The sequence below is a fragment of the Pan paniscus genome, chromosome 1, assembly GCF_029289425.2.
Source record: "Pan paniscus chromosome 1, NHGRI_mPanPan1-v2.0_pri, whole genome shotgun sequence".
In the NCBI taxonomy this organism is placed as follows: domain Eukaryota; kingdom Metazoa; phylum Chordata; class Mammalia; order Primates; family Hominidae; genus Pan; species Pan paniscus.
Window position 1 is genome coordinate 116,156,985 of NC_073249.2, and position 15,331 is coordinate 116,172,315.

Consider the following 15,331-nt stretch of genomic DNA (forward strand, 5'->3'; position numbering starts at 1 on the left):
ATTTAAATCTCTTTAATTTATTTTTATTTTTATTTTTTTGAGACGAAGTCTTGCTCTGTGACCCAGGCTGGAGTGCAGTGGTGTGATCTCGGCTCACTGCAACCTCCGCCTCTCAGGTTCAAGAAATTCTCATGCCTCAGCCTCCTGAGTAGCTGGGATTACAGGCATGCACCACCACGCCCAGCTAATTTTTTGTGTTTTTAGTAGAGAAAGGGTTTCGCCATGTTGGCCAGGCTGGTCTCGAACTCCTGACCTCAGGTGATCTGCCTGTCTCAGCCTCCCAAAGTGTTGGGATTACAGGCTTGAGCCACCGCACCTCGTCTTAAATCTCTTTTTTTGTTGTTGTTGTTTGTTTTTTGTTTTTTGAGACAGAGTCTCGCTCTGTCGCCCAGGCTGGAGTGCAGTGGCGCGATCTCGGCTCACTGCAAGCTCCGCCTCCCTGGTTCACGCCATTCTCCTGCCTCAGCCTCCCGAGTGGCTAGGACTACAGGCGCCTGCCACCACGTCCAGCTAATTTTTTGTATTTTTAATAGAGACGGGGTTTCCCCGTGGTCTCGATCTCCTGACCTTGTGATCCGCCCGCCTCGGCCTCCCAAAGTGCTGGGATTACAGGCATGAGCCACCGCGCCTGCCCAAATCTCTTTAATAGATACTGAACTGTTCAAACAAAAATAGTAACAGTATTGCATTGCATTAATAATAAATGTAAAAGTAAACTTTATGATAATAATAGTGTAGAGACTGGGAAGGGAGAAATGGAAGTATACTACTGTGAGCTTCTTATATGTAAAGTGGAAATCTCACTTGAAGGTAAAAATCTTTAAAAATACTCGATTAATCAAAAGAAGCCAGAAAAAGAGAAAAGGGGGAACAACAAATGGGAAAAAATAAAGAACAAGTAGAAAAATGAGACAAATAAAAAACAAATATGCTAAAATCCCAACCATACCAATATCACAGTAAATGAAATGGTCTGAATACTTAAAATATGAAGCAGGAATAAATAGATGGATTAAAAAAACAAGACCCAATTATGTTGCTTACAAAAAATGCATTTAAAATATAAAGAAGCAAATACATTTTAAAGTAAAAGGATGGAAAAAGATATACCATACTAACACTAATAAAAGGGGAAAAAAGGCTGGAGTGTCTATATTAGACTAAAACAAACACTATTACAGAAAAAATTATCAAGGATAAAGAAGATTACTTTATAATTAGAAAGGGACTGATTGAGCTAAAAAACATAAAAATCCTAAGTGTTTTTGCACCTAGTCAAAATTTATGAGACAGAAATGAACAGAACTGAAAGAAGATATAGACAAGTATAAGTTATACTTGAATAGTTCAATATCCTTCTCTCAATAGTTGATGGAATCAGTAGACAGAAAGCAGTAAATATTTGAACAACAGCATCAGTCAACTTAAACTAACTGATTGTGATAGAACACTCCACCCCACAACAGCAGAACATACATTCTTTTCAAGGTTACATGAAACATTTACCAAGATAGACCATTCTGGACCATAAATCAAGTTTCAACAAATTTAGAAGGAATTGAATTAGAAATCAATAACAGAAATATCCCTAGAAAATTTCCTCAAATTGGGAAACTAAATAGCATACTTCTAAATAGTTCATAGATGAAAGAAGAAATCAAAGAGAAAATTAGAATTCTGAATTGAGAAAAACTTTTAAAACATGTTGAAAATGTGGGAATGTCACTAAAGCAATATTTTGGGGTGAATTTTAGTGCTAAACGTCTATAGCTGAAAGGAAAGTGGTCTCAAATTAATGACTTCAGATTGCATCTTGAGAAACTAGAAAAAGTATAACAAACTAAACCCAGAATAAGCAGAAGGAAGTAGATAATGAAGATAAACACTGAAATCAATTAAACAGAAGAACAATTTTAAAAACCCCACAAAAGTTGGCTCTTTTAGAAGACTGATAAAATTGATAAACTTATACACAGGTAATCAATTTTAAAATAGAGAACAAAGATTATCAATATTAGGAATGAGAGAACAACACTACAAATTCTATAGATATCAAAAATATAAGTCAATATAATAAATGACTTCATGCCAATACAACTTAGATGAAATAGATGAATTCACTGAAAGGCACAAATTACCAAATCTCACTCAAAAAATAGATAACCTGAATAATCCTATCTCTAATAAGAAACTGAATTTGGAGTTTAGAAGTCTTCCCATAAAGAAAACTGCTAGTCCAGATGTCTTATTGATGATTTCTACTAAACATGTAAGGCAGAAATAATACTGATTCTATATCAAATCTTCCAGAAAATAGAAAAGGAGGGTACACTCTCTACCTTATCCTGTGAGGCCAGACTTTTCAGATACTAAAAGCAGAAAGGAATTACAAGAAATAAAACCACGGGCCAATGTTCCTCAGAACAAGATGTGAAAATTATAAACAAGATTTTAGTAAAAAGCATCTAACGATATAGAAAAATGATAAGAAATTATGAACAAATGGGGCTACTCTCAGGAATGCAAGTTTATTTTAACATTGAAAAAAGTACTTAATTAATCATATTAACGAATTGAAAGAGAAAATAAATTATCATCTCAATAGATACAGGAAATTTATTTGACAAAATTCAACATCTATTTTTGATAAAAACTCTTAGCAAACTAGGAATAGAAGAACGCTTATGCAAACTTATAAAAGGCATTTATGAAGGGCATAGAATTAAGAACATCATACTTAATGGTATAACACCAAATGCCTTACCCTTATATAAGGAGGAAAATAAGTCTGTTTACTCTTAACTACTCTATTTGGCATTGTACTGGAGTTTCTAGGCAGTGCAAATGAAATATGAAAAGAATGGAATCCAAACCAGAAAGAAAAAAAGTAAAACTGGCTTTGTTCACAGATATCATGAATGTCTTTGTAGAAAATCTAAATAAATCTACAAAAATACTACTAGAACTAACAAGTAAGTGTAGCAAGGTTGCTAGAAACAAGATTCAATCCACAAAAAATAATAGCATTCTATGCACTAGTAACCATTAGAAATCAAGTATTTTTAAAATTATCATTTACAATAGCATCATATATGAAATACTTAGGCATAAATCTGACAAAAGTTGTGAAAGAATTGTACACTGAAAACTTAAAAACAAACATTGCTGAAAGAAATTGAAAAGATGCAAATAATGGAGAGATATACCACGTCCATCTACCAGGAATTCAATATTTTTAAGATGTCAGTTCTTCCAAATTTATCTATAGATTGTAATCCCCATCAATATTACAGCAGAATTTTTTGTAGGCTTCAAGAAATTAATTCTAAAATTCATTTGGGAATGCAAAAGACTTAGAATAGTAAAAATGAGTTTGATAAAGAACAAAATTGGAGTACAAACACTACCTAATTATATTGCTTTCTATAAAACTACAACAATAAAGACAGCATAGCACTGGTGTTAAATAAATATATCAAGAGAACAGAATAGAGTCCATATGTATATGGACAACTGATTTTCAAAAAAAATACAAAATTAATACATTACAGAATGAAGAATACTTTTTTCAACAAATGGTGCTGGAACAATTGTCTATTAATATGCAAAAATGAACTTGCATTTCTACCTCTCTCCATATGAAATCGTAACTAGTGATGAATCATAGATCTAAAGGTAAAATCCAAAACTATAATTCTCCAGAAGGAAATATTTGCAACCTTGGTTACGCAAAGAGTTCTCAGATAAGACACCAAAAGCACAATAAGTTGATAAATTGGACTTCTTCAAAATTAAAAACTTCTGCTCTTCAAAAGACACCGTTAAGAGAATGAAAAGACAAGGCACAGAAGGGAAAAAATATTTCCAAATCACACAGGAGATAAAAGGCATGTATCCAGAGTATAAAAACAACTCTTGAAGCTCAATGGTAAGAAAATAAACAATCCAATTTTTTAAATGGGCAAAAGATCAGAACAGACAATTCACCAAAGAAGATACTATATGGATGGCAAATAAGGACTTGAAAAAAATTCTCTACTTCATTAGTCATTAAGGAAATGCAAATTAAAACCATGGTAAGATACCACTCCACATCTCCTAGAATGGCTAAAATGTTTTCAAAACCTGACCACACCAAGTGTTGGCGAGGATGTAGTGAAACTGGAACTCTTATACACTGTTGGTGGGAATGTAAAATGGTATAACCATGTTCAAAAGCAGTTTGCTGGTTTTGTACAAAGTTAAACATATACTTATCATATTATCCAGCCATTCTACTCCTAGGTATTTACTCAAGAGAAATGAAAGCATATGTCCATACTAGGACTAGTACAGGAAGGTTCATAGTTTTGTAGTTTTATTTGTAATAGCCCAAACTGGAAGCAACCCAAATGTCCATAAACAAGTGAATGTATAAATAAATAGTGGTATAATTTTACAATGGAAACTACTTAGCAATTAAAAAGAATGAACTGTTGTTACCCTCTACAGCACAGGTGAATGTAAAAATAATCATGGTGAGTGAAAGAGGTTAAATAAAAAAGAGTACATTCTGTGTGATTCCAGTTATATAACATTTTAGAAAATGAAAACTAATCTATAGCAACAGAAAGCAGATCAATGACTGTCTGAGGATGAAGATGGGGGAGGGCAGGAGGTGAGTAGAGAGGGAGCAGGGAAGGGTGAGAGAAAGGGATTACAGAAGGCCACAACAATCTGTGGTGAGTGATGCATACGCTCAGTGTTTTGACTGTGGTGATGGATTTGTGCATGTACACTTACGTCAAAGGCCCCTCCTAATTTGCTCCTGTCCATCACTCCACACTCATGGCAACACCCCCTGTATTATACTTTAAAATTTAGCAAAGCAATATTGAATCCTTGTCTTAATGCTTCCTTCCTTACTTTGGTAATGTGTTTCTTTGCTGAAATTTTCTCTTTTCTTTCTGGCTTCTTATTCTGGTTAGTTACTCATCATCCTAATGATGTGTCACTTTTCCAGGAAGTTCTCTCTGTTTGTGTCTAAGTCTTCACACCCAACCCTCACTTGCCCTAAGGAGTATCTGTAATACCTGTGTACCTCTGCCATTGTACTAACCATTTTGTTTTATAAGTGACTATGCCCTCACTAGAATGTGAGCTCCTTGAGGGTAGGATCTATGCTATTCATCTTTGAATTCTCAAAGCCTCATTACCTCAGAATTATCTGATGTAGTGGAATGAACATGACACTGCAGAGTCAGGAGCCTTGGGCTTGAATTTTCAGTCTGCTAATAAACTGATGTTTTGGACATAGGAAAATAACTAACTTACCCATCAGTAACAGAAAGGAATTGAGCTAGATGCCTCCTAGAGTCACTTCAGCCCCAGCATCCTGGTATCCTGTGACAATTCAGGCCAGTGTAACCTGATTGTCCACAGAGCACCAGCTGGCTAGGTGCCCACAAACTTAGGGACATTCCTACTGATTCTTTCCTTCACAGACAGGAAGAAGAACCTCTTCTTCCTTCCTTTCCCACTTTCTACCTCTCCAGACTCATACTAAATTGAGTAAGAAAATCTTCTCACCTGGTGAAGATTGTCACTACTTTTGCCACATGCCATAAGGGCCCCAGAGAGAATGCTGCTCCGTTTCCCCTTCCCCTTCTTCACTGTTACTGGGCAGTGATTAAGCCTCCCACCCCTTCCAACTACCATCTAGAGGAACTGACACCCCTCCCACAGTCAAAGTCTATGACTCTTAGCCGCATGACTCATGGTTCTATGCAAAAAGCCACCAACATCAGTTTCCAGGAAACCTGCGTGACCAAACTGCACTTAACTGTGGCTACCTTCCACAACTCAACATGGAGGTTAGGGATCAACTTTGCCCTTTAGTTTCCTCCAATGGGCTTGAGATGGTAGAACCTGTGGATTTCTAATTCCATCCCTGTCTTTTTTTTGACCTGTACTAACAGCACCATGTAATCTACTCTTGAATTTAATCAAGCTTAGAAGTGGTTAAGGTTGGATAGAGGCTTCAAGAACCTCTATCAGCCTGGCCGTGGTGGCTCACACCTGTAATCCCAGCCATTTGGGAAGCTGAGGTGGGAGGAGCCCTTGAGCCTAGGAGTTCAAGACCAGCCTGAACAACATAGAGAGACCCTGTCTCTATTTAAAATTTTTTTTAAGTTAAAAAAAAAAGAACCTCTATCAGTTCTTCATCTTCAGCCTTATCTGATCCAATATTACAAGCTAGTCTGGAGCCACATAAGACAGCTTTGGTGCTACATAGACCATTACGCTTATGAGATATTAATAAGTGCTCCTCAAACAAAAGCCAAGATAAAGAAAAAAACAGTGTAAGAGAAAAACTTGTTATATGCTAATGTGCGCTGTGAGTCTCTAAGAGAAAAATATGTTTATATAACTACAAACCTAGTTTTATGTTGGAGATCACTTATTAACAGGTCAAATAACATAGTATTCTGTGGAACACAGTTTGATAAACACTAGCTTTGTAATCAGACAGGTCTAGTTTTGAATTCTGGTAGTACTACTTATCAGAAGTGTGACCTTGGGCAACTTGCTTAACCTGTCTTTCACTATATCTTTGAAATAGGGTTATTAATACTTACCTCAGAGGTTGTTCTGAGGGCTAAATGAGATACTATTTCCAGGATGGCTCAGTCCCTGAGTATCTGCCTTATTCAGTGAAAACTCACTGAAAGATCAAGTTCAGAGCTTACCTACCAGTCCATTCCTAAGGGTAACCCTTAGCTTCTAACAGATTTTTAGGAATAAGATATACACGGGGCAAGAATAATCCCTTGCTTGTTTCATACGTTTTAAAAAGAGGTTTCGTGTGCCATTTGTAAAAAAAAATAAAAAAACAAAAAGAAATCAAACAATAAAGAAAAGCACATGTTTTTTTTTCCATTTGTACCTATTAGGACAAATTGAAAATTTTAAATTTCGGTAATAAAAGATAAATAAATAAATGCAAGTACAGTTTTTGTAAGACTTCCTTTCAGTGAAGAAAAGCGTTTAATAGAAAAACACCTTTCTATGCTAAGATTGAGAATATGTTATTAGAACACATTTCTTTCTCCACTGAAATCTGTTAAGACATGTTGGAAAATCCCAGCAATAAAAGGCAAATGTAAGCACAGTTTCTTTAAGATGCATAAATTGTTTTCTTTCAGTGAATGGAAGTGTTTGGTAGAGAAACAGCTTTGTAAGCTAAGATTGAGAATATATATTATTAGAACACATTTCTTACTGCATTCAAACCTATTAGGAAAAGTTGAAAAATCCAGCAATAGAAAGCAAATGTAAGCATGCTTTCTTTAAAAAAAATTCTACATTTAAAAAATAAAGAAAAGTATAAAGAAGAAAGCATAAAATCTTCTGAAATCCCACCTCCCAGAGATAACCATCATTAGCATTTTGGCAAACTCTTTCCAGACACTTCTCCATATACATTTCTCTATATACAGATTGTCAATTTACATACAAGAGCATTCGCAAGGTAATTATGGCTCCCTATCCCTTCCTACACAGAGCCTGTGGCAGTCTTTGTTCCCTAGCTAAGACAATTGAGGCTGTGATTAAGAAAAAGTTTTTCTAAATAGGAGCGAAAATCTGCCCCAGTGAGGGCTCCCAAATTTAGGCCTTGCTCAAACAAACTTAGATACATAATAAATAGTTCACTGAATCCCACAAAATAACTAAGTTCCTCATAAATGTCTTATTTATGATCCTCAAATCAGCCTGACAACTTAGTTGTCATTAGCCCCATTCTGCAAATAGCGAAGCCGAGGACTGGCACAAGGTCACCCAGCTAAGAATCATCAAAGGCAGGGTGAAGGCCAAGTTCTTTCAGCCTCCAAAGCCCATGCTCTTTCCACCACCCCAGGCTCTGGTTTTGTGCCTATTACTTCCCAACTCATTTGGTACAATGTGTTGAGCATCCAGGAGAAGACCTTCCATTTTTCGTCAGCTTGTTTGAACTCCTGTGAGCAGTGGCTGAGGTGCAATCAAAGTTATCGCTGTACGTCCTTTTGAAGAGTAATAAGCAGTTGTAGAGGAAGAAGTAGGAGTAAAATAAAACGAAGCCAAAGCATCAACTCTCATGTATTCGTGTCCACTCATCTCTCCATCAACTAATCAAGGAATATGTTATCTTATTCCTTCCTAAAATTGTAATCTGATAAAAATTTTGTTTCTTCTAGGCCGCTGTTAGGGGAGAGGATTTGGTGATTTATAGAAGAAGAGAGAAATAAGGAAGAAGAAAAGAGGAGAGAAAAAGTGAAGAAAGACAAATCCAGATGATCTTGGAAGCTCACTTCCTCCCATGTGGGAGCTTAGCAAGATACTAATAACAGCTGAGGTGGGACAGGGACTCTTCTAATAAGCTTACTTCCTAAATCAGGAACAGTTACCTAAAACAGTTAGCACTGTTACAGAGTCAAGAGACCAGAGGTTCTCCGTCCTCCTAGGTAGAAATATGCAGAACTTTACATACAGGGTCCCTCGGCTAGAGGCCTGTCCATGGTGTCTGCAGGCTGGCTATGCTCAGATTAAGCAAGACTCTTTGTGGGATAAGAAAAGCCACTTTGTTGGTATTCCTATCAAAAATGTAAATAACCTGAATCTAATCATGAGGAAACATCAGATAAACCCAAATGGAGAAACATTCTAAAAAAGAACTGACCTTACTCTTCAAGAATATCAATGGCAAGAAAAACTCAGGAAGTGTTCCAGACTAAAGGAGACAAAAGTGACAGTTGAAGGCAATGCGTGACTAGAAATTTCCTTTTGCTATAAAGAATATTAAAGAGGTAATTGGTGGAATCTGAATAAAGTACATAGATTGTTAATTATATTGCATAAGTGTTTATTTCCTGGTTTTGATCATTGTAAAGTAGTTATATAAGAGAATGCATTTGTTTGTAGAAATATACACTAACATACTTAGGGGAAGGGACATCAATCAAGTTACTAATTACTCTCAAATGAGAGAGCCAGAGAATAAACAAATGAAGTAAAATGTTAATATTTTGGAAATCTGGGTGAAAAGGATTTAGAAATTTTTCATAATATTTTTTCAACCTTTTATCAGTCTGAATTTTGTCATTATTTTTTTAAAGAGATGGGAAATAAATAAATGATCTAAGGGATTCTCATCTCAAAATCATTACAATTTGTCTTCTATGTTATAAATACTGAGATTCTATAATAGTTATTTTAAGAAGACTAAACCATGGAATAATTCTTGAATGCCTTTATTTGCTCCTGATATAAAGTAAGCCATAAGTTCAAATTTACTTTAACAAGTAAACTTTAACAAGTTTTAAAAGATATGAGGCATTAAAATCATTTCTTACCCCTATTCCTCAATCTAGTTCTCCTGAAATAGAAAAGGCCAAACAAAAAGGTTTGGAAAATAAAATATATGTTAAGTATTTAGTTTGCTAGCATAGTAGCTTAAGATCAATTACATTTACAATTAAGTGGTATTTTTATGTTTGCTTATGTTAAAATGCACTAGGAATTTATGTAAATGAAGAATACAGTCTAATGATGCTTACTTAATAAAAAATATCTTAGAAAAGGGACTGTAGTATAATGTAGAAGAAAGGGCATGCCATAGAGAATCAGAAGACATTCTAAATAAATATTAAGTAATTTTATGATTTTTGGACAAGTCATTTTACCTGAAAAGTAAGCAGATTGGACAGTTGCGACAGCTCCCATTTATTGGCTCTCATTGTGAGTTAGATACTTTATTTGAATCTAAATAATCTCTAACTTCGCTTTAAGTACCAATATTCTAATTCTTGGAATATAGCACTCTCATTTTAAATGATTATAAAAATGTATGCTTGTGTCATATTTTCTTTTACAACAATTCTTGGTCAGAGCTATGACATATTGATGCTATTGCTTGGGTGGAAATTCTGCTGTGTGCTTATGAAATGGATAATGAAGAGAGAGCACTCACCTCTAACTCTCAGCATAGAGATTCCTGGCCTTTACTCTGAGTGGTCATCCACTGGCTTTGCAAATGCCTGTCTTTCTCTTTCCCAAAACCTACCTCCAGACAGCCTTCCCAAACTGACCACCCAACCTCCAGTTCAATCCTTCCCTCCTCTGCCCCAGCAGCCATGCTGGAGTCCTGCTCTGCATAGCTGTCTGTTTTCTCTGGGTTACTTTGCTTCAGTGCCCTGCACCTGCAGTGGCAGATGGGTCCTAGGAGCTTCCTGAGGACAGGTGCCCAGTCTCTAGGGCCCAGGGTGATCTACACACAGTGGATGCTTGCTCGGTACAAGAAGTGCCCTAGGCTGACTAATCTAGGAACGCAGAACAAACCACTATAACTGAATCAACGCAGTACTTCCTGGAACAGAAGCTAAGCTGAAAACAATGGCTGTAACCTCACAAGAAGCTCCACCCTTCCTTCTGCTCTAAGTGAAAATCTAGGTTGAGGAGGCAAAAACCTGCCTCTTCTCCCTCATTTCAAACCCACATCCCATCAATTCTGTCGTGTGAACATGGTGGGCATAGCCCCACCCAGAGCTGGACCTAGGACCTGCCTGGTCAGCGATCTTGCCCTCCACTTTCTGGTGCCAAGTAGGAGAAAGGGCTTCCCACTTCATGTGGCTCTGTAAACATGGTGTGTTACACTGCAGTCTCACTTGCTTTCTCTCATTTCTAACATGCCTGGAGGTACACACTTCTTTGAATTTGAATATACAGCACCCTTGGTCTAGAATGTCTCTATAGCAAACCCATACTTCTGTGAAAGTGAACCCACCAGTCACCTCTCCAGGCAGTTTTTGGCACAGTCCTAACTCCTCCTACAGTTTGTGCACGTTCTCCATCTATTATAGAAAAGAGCACATTGCACTGTATTTGTATATTGCTGTGACTGTCATCCATAATAAACTCTACAACTCCTTTCAGATGATAATCTTTTCTGTTATCCTGTATCTCCAGCACCAAGTGCCATATCTGGTCATGGGGTAGGAGTGGGAAAGGAGAACCAGAGTCCGAGGGCTTCTGTGCAGTCAGAGGTCAATCAGAGGGCACAAAAAACCAAGGACCAACAGACTTTGTCCTTTCCAGTTTGTGCCTCTTGTCAGTGAACAAAGGTGAGGTCACTTAGGTGGTGGTAACCATAGCTGTGAAGGCATGAACTTGGAATCATTCCTCATGAATATAAAGGTACCCAATCCTTTCATTTAAAAGTTAAATGTTCTTAACTGGCCCACACAGGAAACATCACAGGAAATAATGTTTCAGTTCAGTCTTTGCTCCCATTCAACCACAATTTCAAAATAGTACAGATTCTCCTCAAGATTGAGAAAGCAAAACCTCTTTGTTTGTCCAGCAGCTGGGAGTTTGCTTTTTCTCAGCTTTCTTCCAAAGCACATGCACAGTATGATATCTCTTATCTCCCATGGGAGTTTCTTAAGAGTAGGACTGTTTGCTAGACAAATATTCTCCTTCTACCTTTTCATCTCCCTCCCCCACAATTCCCAAAGCACAGTGCCTGGCCTCAGGAGGCACCTACCACTTGATTATTAAGTGAATTTCTTTAAAAGACTGCTTTTTATTTTTTAATACAAGGCTCAATAAACTCTGAGGTGTTTTGGGAATCTAGAGCCCTCTCCCCGTCCCCACCCCTCTTGGAAATCTAGAGCCCTCTGCCCTGTTCCCAATCCTCATACTTAGATGGGTGGGTGTAGTCAAAGAGAACTTTCTCCTTTCTGCTCCAGGGCATAATCAAGTGAAATTCTCACAGGTCTTGGAAGAAGAAAGCTCTTATATAGAGTTTCCTATGGTGGTCACAGAGAGTCAGGACCGAAGCTCTGCTAACACTTTGCTGAGTCCATGCAACCTCAGTCATTAGTTACAGCACATGATTGGAAATTACTGCAGTATCAAGTTTTGGGGATTGCACTTTATACGTGCATTTCATGTTACATTTATCAGTGGTCATGTTTTGTACACCAAGGATAATTTGGGGAAATGCTGAGGATCACAATGTGTTTCCTGCTCCTTAAAAGCCAACAATCTATGCATCCTTTAGAGATGTCTAGCTTTCACCTTTTAAAATACAGTTACTGAGCACATCCTGGTGTTTTGATTTTTAGCCACCTTTCTATTTAGTGGCTTTGAAGAACCACAGTGGGAGTCACTAAATTTACTTTTGAAATTTTCTCAAATGAAAAAGAACTGTGTCTTCTAGCTGTCTTTCTAAAGACAGCTCTGGCTGTGGGTTCTTTCTTACTTTAAAATCACAAGACCAATTTTCTGAAGACCAGAGCACATAGGAAATCTCCCCAATGTCATCTCACATAGAAAGCTCCAGGCATCAGAATTACTACACAGAGTAATTCAAGCTCTGAAGCAATTAAGGCATGTGAATGCCTCGACTCAGAGATTTAGATAATGGGAACCTGATTAAGTAAAAGTATTTCTGGCCTGATTGCCTTTGGGGATGTTACTAGGATCTTGCTAATCTGTTTTACTTTGTGCACTAAATATTTGTGAAAGAGAAGTTGCTGGAGATTTTTTGGTTACTAGAGAGGTATATGGAGACCCCTAAGAATACGCCCTACCCCACATTAGACAGCAAGCCAAGTTAAAACGTCATCAACCTTACCTTTTCCAGGCACCGTTCCTCAGTCCTTTAGACAGAATTTAGTGATTATCCTTGAGGTGGCCGAGACAAGGCTGGTAACACAGATATCCGGGGCTATTTGTGTAAAAGCAGAAGTGAAGGGTGAAAAAATATGATCATGCTGTGACGACAGGAAGCCCAGATGAGAAGAAGGAGGAAGTGAGGCTGAGTCCGCCCTCTTTAGTCTCAGAGATTTAGTACTTTCCCAGTGGCTTTTTAGAAGCTTCCTCTCAGCCCACCCTAAACTAGTTTTGTGAAACAAAGGAAAACTTCAAAACCAAGTTGGTTCAGGCACAGATCTGTGAGCAGTGGTGGATTCTAGGGTAATTTGGCAATGATTTTTGCTTAGAAAAGGACAGTGCTTCTCAATCAAGGTGGCATCTCAGAATTAACTGTGTATTTGTTCAAAAAGAAGTATGCCTGGCCCCACCACCAGTTTCCCATTCAGGTAGACAGACTGGAGGGGAACATAGGAACCAATATTTCTAAACATTTTCTAGGCCCGAGACTTTGGAATGTCTTTCTGAAGATTCTCTGCCCCCTCCTCATACTCCCTCTGTCTGGCTTCAGCCAGTCTCTAGACTTGAATTGGACACCATTTGCAGACTTCTCTGTCTCGAGAGCAAGACTGTCTTAAGGTGAGTCCCCAAGGCATAATCCCAGGGGCACTGGTAGAAATGATTTGGTTAGTACAGGAAACACCACATTTGGAGCCAAAGATCTGAGTTTCAGTTCCAGCTTTATCTCTTTTAGCTGTGAGATCTTGAGCAAGTCTCAATCTGTCAGCCTCAGTTTATTAATGGTAACACCTAATAATAATCCTACTAGTTACTGTTACATCCTTATTTATATACAAGAAAACAGGCGCTCAAAGAGGTTAGAAAATTTGCCCAAGCTCATACAACTAAGACATGTCAGAGGTAGGATTAAAATTCAAGGTCACAGAGAATGCCTTTTGAGAAACACTGTGATCAATATATTTTGAAAAATGTGTTTCTAGTTTCACTATGCTGCATCACTGGAATTTTCTTAGATTGGGTCAAAGGAGTATGTGACAACCCAAATGTATCACTAGCTAACTATGAAACTTGGAAGCAATCACTGGGCCCCAGTGTTTTCATCTTATAAATGAACAGATAGATGACACTCTGCGGTGCTGACTTGGGGGCATGTCTCTGGGAAAGCTAGCTGTCTCCTGCTTCCTTCACCCTGAGACATTCAGATCCAGAGTAATCTCCAGCCAGGGCTGTCTTGTGGGGAAAACTGAATTAAATGAAGGTAAAAAGGTCTTTACTGCAGAACTTGTCAGTCCTTAATATTCTCTAAGCAGGGGAAATAATATATAGATTTCTCCAAACTTATCTGAGCATGGAACTGTGTGGGGTGTGTGTGTGTGTGTGTGTGTGTGTGTGTAGTTTCTCTTGGGGAACAATTTTTCAGTGTAACTACACTTTAGGGAATGCTATTAAAAACTCTCTGCACCTCGGCTGGAATCACTGCCCCTCACTCAGAGCTGCTGCCATGCTTACAGGTCCCTGAAGTGGTGGGGCTGAGGAGAGGCTTCTGGCTGAACTCATATTTTCCTAGTTATCTCACCCATTCTGATGGCTCTAATTACTATCTGTCTATTCCAAAGATTCACAAATCTATATAGATGCCATGATCTCTCCTTTGAGCTCCACTCTCTCCCAGGCACCTCAAATTCAATATCCAAATTCAGTTTGATTAACTTGGCATCCCCACACTCAAGCCTGCTCCTCCCACCGTGTCCACCACCCAGGAAAGGCCTGACTGGCCTTTCAGCCACGTTCATGAGAAACCAGGTGTCCTCTTAAGCTATTCTCTCTCCCACACCGCCACCTATTATCAGCCACCAAGTCCTGTCAGTTATGCTTTTGCCTAAATATTTCTCAAACCAGACCACCTCTCTCCAACCCCATAGAAATTACATTAGTCTTTATCTTTTACCTGTGTTACAGGATCCCACTCTCCTTCAAGACCAGCTTGGATGTTTCTTCAGTCTGTCCTCAGGAAGAAGGGAGGAGAGCCTTCTAAAATGCAAATTTAATCACATGACTCCCCAGCTTAAAACTCTCAGCTGGCTATTTCTTTCCCGGCCCCACCCCCAAGATCTCCTCACACTGGGTAACACTGGGTGTGGAATTCCTTTCAGTTGCTTAAACAAATCAATCTAGTTCTGTCTCACGAGCTCTCTCTAGAATATCCTCTCACCTGTTCACTTAATTCCTTACTCATCCCCCATCATAGCACCAGAAAGCCCTCCAGGCAGGAACAGTTACTCCTGCTCTCTGCTCCCATTGCCCACAGGCATTCCTCCACCCTCTGTCATTCCTTGTTTTTCATTGTTTTCCCCACTAGACTGAAAGCTCTGTAGGTTCTGTGTTACTCTGTGTATGTTGGGTGATCTTGCTCATGACTGTATTTTTAGTGCCTGGTATTGGGTCTGGCACATAAGAGGTGTTCTATAAATATTTGAATAGTTTCAGGTAATGTGAGGCCTGAAAGTTAGGGGAACCAGAAATTTGGGACGGGCAGAGAGAGTAAGGGGAAGAAAGAGATAGGCAGACTGAACATCTGCAGAGAGAGAAGTGATAAATAAGGGGGAATCTTAGGAATATCGGGAAGACTATCTCAAGACAA

General features: G+C 38.3%; 2 protein-coding genes across 2 annotated transcripts in view; one reads left to right on the forward strand and one right to left on the reverse strand.

The window, feature by feature from the left end:
* Positions 1-8,853, forward strand: part of LRIF1 (ligand dependent nuclear receptor interacting factor 1) — a 91,370-nt gene extending 82,517 nt beyond the window's left edge. The window contains exon 6 of the transcript XR_010112821.1: positions 8,214-8,853. The gene's annotated coding sequence lies outside the window, so the exon portion shown is untranslated. The remainder of the gene's footprint in view (positions 1-8,213) is intronic.
* CD53 (CD53 molecule) overlaps positions 1-15,079 on the reverse strand; it is a 29,147-nt gene extending 14,068 nt beyond the window's left edge. The window contains exons 1-2 of the mRNA XM_003810667.7: positions 14,639-15,079; positions 12,653-12,745 (exon numbers count right to left, since the gene is read on the reverse strand). The gene's annotated coding sequence lies outside the window, so the exon portion shown is untranslated. The remainder of the gene's footprint in view (positions 1-12,652; positions 12,746-14,638) is intronic.
* Positions 15,080-15,331: the final 252 nt, after the last annotated feature.